General features: G+C 39.2%; 1 non-coding gene across 1 annotated transcript; it reads right to left on the bottom strand.

Annotated features, from left to right (window-relative positions):
• Window positions 1–9,358: 9,358 nt before the first annotated feature.
• On the bottom strand, window positions 9,359–9,465 carry LOC113001521 (small nucleolar RNA R71). Its single transcript, XR_003266916.1, has one exon. It is a non-coding gene; the product is annotated as a small nucleolar RNA R71 (small nucleolar RNA).
• Window positions 9,466–9,707: the final 242 nt, after the last annotated feature.

Genomic DNA, 9,707 nt, shown 5'->3' with positions numbered 1-9,707 from the left:
TTCTGAGCAACTCCTTCTGTAATATTTCTATGAGGGTCTTAGCAACATGGAGATGAGTATGATTGATGCTTCCGGTGGTGGAGCTCTTGGTGATATGACTCATGTTGAGGCTAGGAATTTGATTGAGAAAATGGCTTCCAACTCCCAACAATTCAGTGCAAGAGATGATGCTATTGTCCTTAGAGGAGTCCATGAGGTGGCCACGGATTCATCTTCATCTGCTAAAAATAAAAAGCTTGAGGGAAAACTTGATGCCTTGGTCAACCTAGTAACTCAGCTTGCCATGAATTAGAAATCTGCATCTGCACCTATTACAAGAGTCTGTGGTCTATGTTCTTCTATAGATCACCATACAGGTCTCTGTCCTTCTTTGCAGCAATCTGGAGTCAATGAGTAACCTGAAGCTTATGCTACAAACATGTATAATAGACCCCCTGAATAGCAAAACCAACAACAGAAGCATAATTATGATCTCTTAAGAAATAGATATAATCCAGGTTGGAGGAATCATCCAAATCTAAGATGGGCAAGTCCTCCACAACAACAACAGCATGTCCCTCCTTTCCAAAATGTTGCTGGTCCAAGCAGGCCATATGTTCCTCCTCCAATGCAGCAGCAGCAACAACAACAAAGACAACAAGCAACTGAGGCCCCTTCTCAACCTTCTTTGGAGGAGTTAGTGAGGCAAATGACCATCCAAAATATGCAATTTCAGCAAGAAACAAGAGCCTCCATTCAGAGTCTTGCTTTTGAATCAAGGGGAAACAACATGTTTTAATTCTGTTATTTTCTTATTCAAGTTTGCTTACTGTTTAAATTACAAAAACAAACAACCTCCCCACTTCATTACTGTTTGATTAACATATGTTATGAACGTTTGGTTGATCATTGCTCACTGAGAGACAACCTAGGATCACTTCCTAGATACTGCATTTTTAATGTTTATTTGATTCGGGTATGGCCTCGATCAACTACTAAGCTAGAGGAGACCTTGACTCAGTTTATGCAGGTAACAATGTCAAATCATAAAAGCACTGAGTCAGCACTGAATAACCTTGAGGTCCAGGTGGGACAACTGGCCAAGCAGATAGCTGACAAGTCATCCAATAGTTTTGTGGCAAATACAAAACAAAATCCCAAGGAGGAATGCAAAGTTGTGATGACAAGGAGTAAAAGGTTTCTGGAGGTTGAGGATGAGGATAGTGTTGTGTATAAGAAGAAAACTAACGACAAAAAAAGTACTGATGGCAAGAAAAATGAGGTGAGAGGTGAAAGTAATCAAGAAAAAGAGGAACAAATAATGGTCAAGAATAAAGAATTGAAGGACCAAGAAAAAGAAAAAGAAGTAGAAAAAGAAATAGAAAATGAAAAAAATGAAAAAAGAAGAAAAAAATAATAATAATGCAAAGAAGAGTAGGAGTGAAAAAGCTGTGGATGAAGGTGTGGAAGTACCATATCATGTGGTACCTTCCAAGAAAAAAAAATATCGTCATCTGGAAAATTTTTTAGATATTTTCAAGAAAATGGAAATAACCATGCCCTTCGGAGAAGCTTTGCAGCCGATGCCACTCTACTCTAAATTTTTGAAAGATATGTTAACAAGAAAGCATAAATATATTCATCAGGAAAACATCATAGTGGAAGGAAATTGCAGTGCCGTGATCCAGCAGATCCTTCCACCCAAGCATAAAAATCCAGGGAGTGTAACTATTCCTTGTTCAATTGGAGAAGTCAATGTGGGAAAAGCTCTTATTGACCTGGGAGCCAGTATCAATTTGATGCCACTCTGCATTTGCAGAAGATTGGGAGAGTTGGAAATAATGCCCTCTCGAATGACTTTACAATTAGTTGAGCGCTCCATTACCAGGCCATATGGAGTAATTGAAGATGTGTTGGTCAGAGTAAAACATTTTATCTTCCCGGTAAACTTTGTGGTAATGGATATCTCTGAAGATACTGACATCCCTGTAATATTGGGAAGGCCATTCATGTTGACCGCAAGCTGCATAGTTGATATAGGGAAAAGGAAGCTGGAGCTAGGTTTTGAAGATCAGAAAATTGATTTTGATTTGTTTGTTGAAAACAAGCCTGCTCCAGAACACAATGTTTGCTTACAGGTAATGGAAGGAGGTCAAGAGGTTCTAAAAGTAAGAACCAAAACATAAGATCACCCAGTGAGGTAAAAGCGTCAATCAAATGACGTTAAAGAAGCGCTTCCTGGGAGGCAACCCTGTTTTTAATTTTTGTTATCTTTGTTTTTCATGCATTAGATCATTGGGAACTTGCTGCATAATCTGTACATAGGAGTATATCATCCTATCTTTGAATTTCAAACATAAGGGTTTCAATTTCTTGGAAAAAGGACTGAAAAATAAATTAGAAAATAATTTCTGAAAAATAGTCCTTTCGCTAAGCGCAAGCCTTGCACTAAGCACATATTTGTTCATGCCCTAAGCCGCGAGTCTCAAGTGCTTAGCGCCCAACCCTTGCATTGGAGGCTGATTTGGTCCGCTAAGCTGGCCAAGGCTGAGCTCAGCCAACTTCAATTCAATATGAATTTGGCTAAGCTTCAGCCTGATCGCTAAGCTACAGCTTATCCTTGGCTAAGCGCGATCTATTGTCGCCAAGCTAAATTCCTTACGGCCATAACAAACTAAGGTTCATGAAGCTAAGCGCCAGTCATGGCAGCTAAGCTGAATTCCTTGCGGCAATGTGAGCGCTAAGCGAGTCCCTATTAGCTAAGCGCATGCTTCTCTGTACTTAAGATGCATCATTTTAGCTAAGCTGGCCAGAGCTTGGCTTAGCGAGAGTTGTAGCTTTTCGGATCTACAAACCTTGCTAAGCGGTCTTATCCTCGCACTAAGCCAAGCCTGTGTGCAAAAAAAAAAAACTTATTTTGAATTTGAAACGTCAGCTAAGCGCGCGGGTCCGCTAAGCGAGCCTCGTTGAGAAACCAAACGTCTCTCTGGCTCGCTTAGCGCAGCGGTCTGCTAAGCGAAAGTATCAAAAAATTGCTTAAGTGAGTGTAATAGCAGTTACACTTACACTTGCCAGATTTCAGAAACTTCATCTTTGCATTCTCTCTCTCTAAAAATTTGTATATTTTGCATCTATGCTTTCTTTTTGCATTATCAACTTCGAAGCAACAACCATACACCATCCAAGTAAGTTCCTTGATTCCTTTTCTCTTTTTTCTTGTCCAATCTTTAGGATAGAAGACTTCACTTGTAGTTTTAGATTTTTAGGGTTTTAATGTTTTGTTAGAATTAGTTTAAGATTAGGACTATATACACTTGTATACTGTATTGAGTATGATGCACACATTGCATGTCTGATATGCCTTTTAGAGGCTTGAAAATTGCAAGAAAACGAACTATGTTTTCTGCATTTTCTGGAAAACGCGATGAACTCGCTAAGCGAGCATGCTACGCTAAGCAAGTTCATCAGTACTCATTGTATAGAGGCATTCTCTGAAGAACTAGCTAAGCGCGCTAACCACGCTAAGCGAGTTCATCCTTTGAGGATGAATACTCATCCTCTTGCTGAACTACCTGTGGCTAAGCGAGGCTGAATCTCTAAGCCGAGGTAGCTTAGACAATTTTTTGTTGATAGCCACGTGATAAGCCGAGCTTTCCTGGGCCAAGCGTGATTTGTTACAGCATCTGCTGAGCTAAGCGAGCTTCGCTGGCTAAGCTCCTAATACTTAGTGAATTTTTTTAAGAGTTGGTGCCGCTAAGCGTAGCCTTTAATGAGCTTAGCGCATATCCTTGCGGCAGATGTTCAGCTTAGCGAGCACTGTCCAACTAAGCTAATTCTGCTGAAGCTCAATTTCTGCAACTTCCGCTAAGCGGCTCCACATGTCGCAAAGCGGTAGTGTTTTTTTGGCAAAGGCCAGCTAAGCGGACCATGTCTCGCTAAGCGGCCAGTGTCTTTTTTCAGTTTTATTTTTCAATTTTTATTTTTAATAAATTGAGTCTTGATCAACTGTTTGATTCCTTTGTCTGTAGATGGCTTCTAGAAAGAGAAAAAGTATTGGTTCAAGACCCACAGCGCAGTATGACACAAGGAAATTCTCTTCCTTAGATGCTTGGACGAGATACACAGATAATGTTCTGGGGAGAAACATTTTACCAGAGAGGAAAGTAGAAATATATCATTATGAGCTAGATGAGTTTAAGGCTGAATTGGAAAGGCATAATTTCCATAAATGCCTCACCAATTTTGTCGATGGGAGCATAGACCTAACTTTGGTGAAAGAATTCTATGCAAATTTATATAGTTTCGAGGATCATCCACCAAAGCAGTCGAGAGTCAGAGGTCATTTGGTGAAGATTAATGCTGACAGTCTCAACACATTCTTGGAGACACCTGTGGTATTAGCTGAAGGGGAGACCTTGCCCGCTTACTCTAGATACTGCAGGTTGCCTACAGACTACAGAGAGATAGAGGATGCCTTATGCATACCTGGATGAGGGTTCATCTTGAACTCAGAGGGCCATCTTGGGAAGATTCTCAGGAAGGATCTGACTAGACTAGCTCAGGTCTGGAGTGTCCTCTCCTACTCCAACTTGGCCCCCACATCACACACTTTTGACTTGACAGTGGATAGAGCTAGGCTGATATTTGGCCTAGTCTCTTGCTTGGATATGAACATAGGAGCGCTGATCTCTGGCTAGATGACCTCTATAGCCCAGTCTAACACTTCTAGACTTGGGTTCCCTGCTCTAATCACCGCATTATGTAGAGCCAGAGGAGTTGTCTCTGATAGCCTCACTTTTGAGCGCCTGATCTCGGTCAATAAGTTGGCCTACATCAAGAAGAACTATTGGAACCTCGAGGATCTAATATTTTCTATTCGAGGGGCTAGGAGGGTGAGGGCAAGGCCAACTGAGCTTCCTTCTACTTTTGCAGCTCCTACTCCAGCATCCACTTCAGTAGCCCCTTCTGTCCCAGTTCAGACAGATTCTCAGCACTTTGAAGCCATGACTTAGAGCATTCATCGGGGACAGATCATTTTACTACAAAGTTTATAGGTGGTGGTGCCTCCAGGATCTATTGCTTCAATAGAGCAATTCACTGAGATGGTAGCCTGGCCTGGGACCCAACCTTCTTTTCACAGGGAAGATGAAGGTCCCACAACCCAGGTACCTCAGCAGGTGGAAGATGAGTCATCTGAGGCCACCATCCCAGAGCCATTTGTTATAAGAGAAGAGGCAAAGGAGACACAGGTGAGACAGGTAGCTGCTGCCACACCTGAGCGATCCCTTGAGGCTACTTCAGAACCTTCTGCATAAAGGGAGGATATACCTTCACCTTAGCCTGCAGCAAACCCCTCCACTTCTATTCTAGAGATGCCAGAGGACCCGACTACATCAGTCCTGGCTATGGACACTTCTCCTCTAGCTACTCCAGTATTGCATCTGACAGATGAGGAGGATGTTCAGACACAGGACACCCAGGACCAGTCATAGGAATTTTGATTCCTGATGACACTTTTTGCTTTTTGGTTTATTATTATTTTAATTATGGTTTTAATACAGTATTTGCTTTATGTTTATACACACTGCTAGTTTTATTTTTGGATAGTTGGTTTGCTTATTCTAAAGCATATGGAACAGTTTAACTTAGTTTTTGATGACATGGCAGTAAAACACTTTTATCTTTTTGTGAAAAATGGGTGTATGTCTTTATTTTGAATTGAGTGCATGATTTTGATGGAATTTGTGTTTCTTTTCATGAGTTTGAGCAAGTATGTATGTTAGACAAAGAAAGAACAATAATGTGAACTTGCATTTAGAATTGTTAGTCAGTAGACAGATTGATTGTGAAAGAAAAGCTTGAACCAAAACCAGTGAGAGTGTGACCTTACTCTGTTAGTGAACAACTAGTTGTGAGTAATAATCTTTGGATGAATCTCTGAATTTTAGAATGATATGTGTAAAATAAGAATATGATGAAGGCCATAATTTGTGTATGCACAAGCTGATGTGCCATTATTTTCTCCTATTTCTTAACCCTTTTTGCACCATTTTAAGTACTGATTAATTTTAATTGTCAAATTAATTAGGCAGTTTTATTATTTGGGCCCATTAAGCTAATTTGATGTTTTAAATCTAATTTCAGGAATTAATGAAGCATTGGGCTTGGATTTGAAGAGGACAGACTATTCTATTATACAAAATTAGATCTTATCTTATCTTATCTTATATAGATATTATTTAGATTTGATCTCATCTAGATATTATTTCATTTAGATCTTATCTTATCTTATCTTATCTAGATTTGATTTTATTTTATTTATGGGCTTGGATTTAAAACAGATTTGTAAGCTTTGGGGCTGAAAAACTATATAACAGCACCAAGGTTCTAGTTTAGGCCCTCTCTCTTCTCTCTCTTCTCTCTCCCCTATTTTCGTATTTTAGTTTTAGGCTTTTTCTTTGAGACATTTTTTTTTTCCGTTTTGCAATTCTAGTAGCAATAAAATTTCGTTCTTCAATTTATAAGTTCGTTATCTATTGATTAATGGAAGGCTAAGTCCCCAGCGTTGCTTTCTCTTGAGGATCAAGCGCAGTTCTCTTTGAGGTTCTATTATTACTGTTAAATTCTGTTCAGTTTTTCCTCTTCACTAATTACTCTAAATTTGTTGCTATTAATTCATGCATGCTTAGTGCTTGATTAATTGTCTCTGCACTTAATTTACGTTCATGTTTAATGATCGTTTTTGAGTAATTCATGTATGTGTTGCTTAATCACATAATGAATGCCTTATGTTAAATTTCGCTTAGTAATTTAATTTAGGGTTGGATTAAGTGCTTAAATTGATAAAGGATAAATTCTCGCAAACTAGGATAAGAGGCTTGCTTGTGAATCAAGGGGAGGCAACGTGTTTTAATTCTGATATTTTTCTAATTCAATTTTACTCACTATTTAATTTACAAAAGCAAACAACCCCCACCCCCACTTTGTTACTATTTCCTACTATCTGTTATGAACATTTGGTTTATCATTGCTCGTTGGGAAACGACCTAGGATCACTTCCTAGTTACTAAATTTTAATGTTTATTTGATTTGAGTACGGCCTCGATCAAATTTGGCGCCGTTGCCGGGGAGCAGTGTCCAAAGGTTCATAATAGCTAGTGTCATGTTAGTGTTTAATTCTTTCGTGTTTTATGTTTAATTGTTAGTGTTGTGTTAGTGTGTGTGTTAGTGTTGTTTAGTGTCTTGGTATTTTGTTTAGTGTGTGTTCTATTTTAGTTTTTCTGTTAAGCGCTTCTCCTGTTTCAGTTTTGGGTGTTTTGCTGTGAATAATGTTTTGCGACGGATTTAGCGACCACCCTTGTTGAATTATTTGGGATTTTTTATTTTAGTAGATAGAGTTGTTATTTTTGGCTGAATTTTTTTGTGGTAACTTATTTTAATCCATATTTTGTGGGAAAAATAGCTAGAGCCTTTAGTTTGGTCAGATTTGAAAGTTCCAAAAAAGTAGCAAATTTTATTTTTGTCAAAACTTCAAACGGCCATAACTTTTGCTCCGGGTATCATAATTACTATTATTATATATGTATTTTGGGTAGAAAAAAATTTCCCATGCTGTGGCAGCCGGCTGATGATGCAATCCTACCCCGCAAGGGCATTGGATAGAAAACTCCAAGTAAATTGGGCCAGAGATGCAAGAGAAGGCCCTAGGGTTCTTATGAGCCTTAGGGTAGATTTCGGGCCCATGGGCTAAGTACGAGCCCACTTATCTTTGTAAATATTAGATTAAGGTTTCATTATTTTTGGGCCTTGTATTTAGGGCTCCATAATGTAGGTAGGGTACCCTAGAAATATAGGATTTTTCAGCCCTTGTATTTTAGGGCACCTAGACTAGTTTTTGTATTAGGGGTAGTTTTGTAATTTCACATGCACTAAGTGGATATTTGATGTGTGTGGTTGGAAATAAATTTAATTGTGGAGCCAAACTTTGGAGCCAAAATTTCACTAATTATGATTAGTGAATTTTAGTTATGGTTCAGCCCACTAATCCAAGATCAATTCCAAGATTCTCCACTAAGTGTGCTTAGGTGTCATGAGGCATGAAAAACATGAAGGACATGCACAAAGTGTGACTATATGATGTGGCAATGGGGTGTAGTAAGCAAATGCTCACGTCCCCCTCTAAAATTTAATTGGATTGGGCTTCTACCAATTCAATTAAATTTATTTCCAACCACACACATCAAATATCCACTTAGTGCATGTGAAATTACAAAACTACCCCTAATACAAAAACTAGTCTAGGTGCCCTAAAATACAAGGGCTGAAAAATCCTATATTTCTAGGGTACCCTACCTACATTATGAAGCCCTAAATACAAGGCCCAAAAATAATGAAACCTTAATCTAATATTTACAAAGATAAGTGGGCTCGTACTTAGCCCATGGGCCCGAAATCTACCCTAAGGCTCATAAGAACCCTAGGGCCTTCTCTTGCATCTCTGGCCCAATCTACTTGGAGTTTTCTATCCAATGCCCTTGCGGGGTATGATTGCATCAGCTGAGGTCTCCGTCTTCCAAAAATCGCAATTTTGTCAAAAGTTTTTTATTTTCCAAGTATTATTCTCTTATTTTTCTTAACTTATCATTTTTAGCTTATATAGTTAAACTTCGAATTTTCATTTGAAATTTTTTGTGCTATCATATCATCATTTTATAAGGTTGCTCACAAAATTTCAAGTCATTTGGATATCATTTAATGGTAGCTATAGTTCAAACCTACACTGTTACTTTCATAAGAAGGCAACTAGTTTTGCATGCTGAATGTAGTGTATGACTAGAGGCAATCCATCTGACTTACAACCCTTTGATCCTAAAATAGATGATAGGACATTTCATAGATTAGTTAGACAACATTTAGTACCTTTTGAGCATCCTGAGCATTCTGTTATTGGTGACTTTGAGCATTATAGTTTTGAACATTCTGATTTTGCACATTCTGAGAACATGGCACAACCTCCACCTCGTGAGAGGACTCTAAGGGAAATGGCTGCACCTGATTTCACCTATGAAAGCTTGTGCATCCAATACCCTGATGAGGATGTCCCATATGTTCTTAAAACTGGACTGATCCATTTGCTTCCAATGTTTCATGGCCTTGCAGGTGAAGACCCACACAAGCATCTGAAAGAATTCCATATTGTCTGCTCCACCATGAAACCACCAGATGTCCGGGAGGATCACATATTTCTGAAGGCCTTTCCACATTCTTTAGAGGGAGTGGCAAAGGACTGGCTATATTACCTTGCTCCAAGGTCCATCACGAGGTGGGATGACCTCAAGAGAGTATTCTTAGAAAATATTTCCCTGCTTCCAGGACCACGACCATCAGAAAGGATATTTCAGGCATTAGGCAGCTCAGTGGAGAGAGCCTATATGAATACTGGGAGAGATTTAAAAAATTATGTGCTAGTTGCCCTCACCACCAAATTTCTGAGCAGCTTCTCCTCCAATACTTTTATGAAGGACTCAGCAACATCGAGAGAAGTATGATAGATGCTGCCAGTGGTGGAGCCCTTGGAGACATGACCCATGCTGAAGCCAGAAATTTAATTGAGAAGATGGCTTCCAACGCCCAACAATTTAGTGCCAGAAGTGATGCTATTGTCATTAGAGGAGTGCATGAAGTAGCCACAAATTCATCTTCATCAGGCGAGACTAAGAAGCTTGAAG

Source organism: Glycine max, chromosome 4, assembly GCF_000004515.6.
Source record: "Glycine max cultivar Williams 82 chromosome 4, Glycine_max_v4.0, whole genome shotgun sequence".
In the NCBI taxonomy this organism is placed as follows: domain Eukaryota; kingdom Viridiplantae; phylum Streptophyta; class Magnoliopsida; order Fabales; family Fabaceae; genus Glycine; species Glycine max.
Note: the sequence above shows the minus strand (reverse complement) of the source record. Positions and strands in the feature narration are given on the sequence as shown.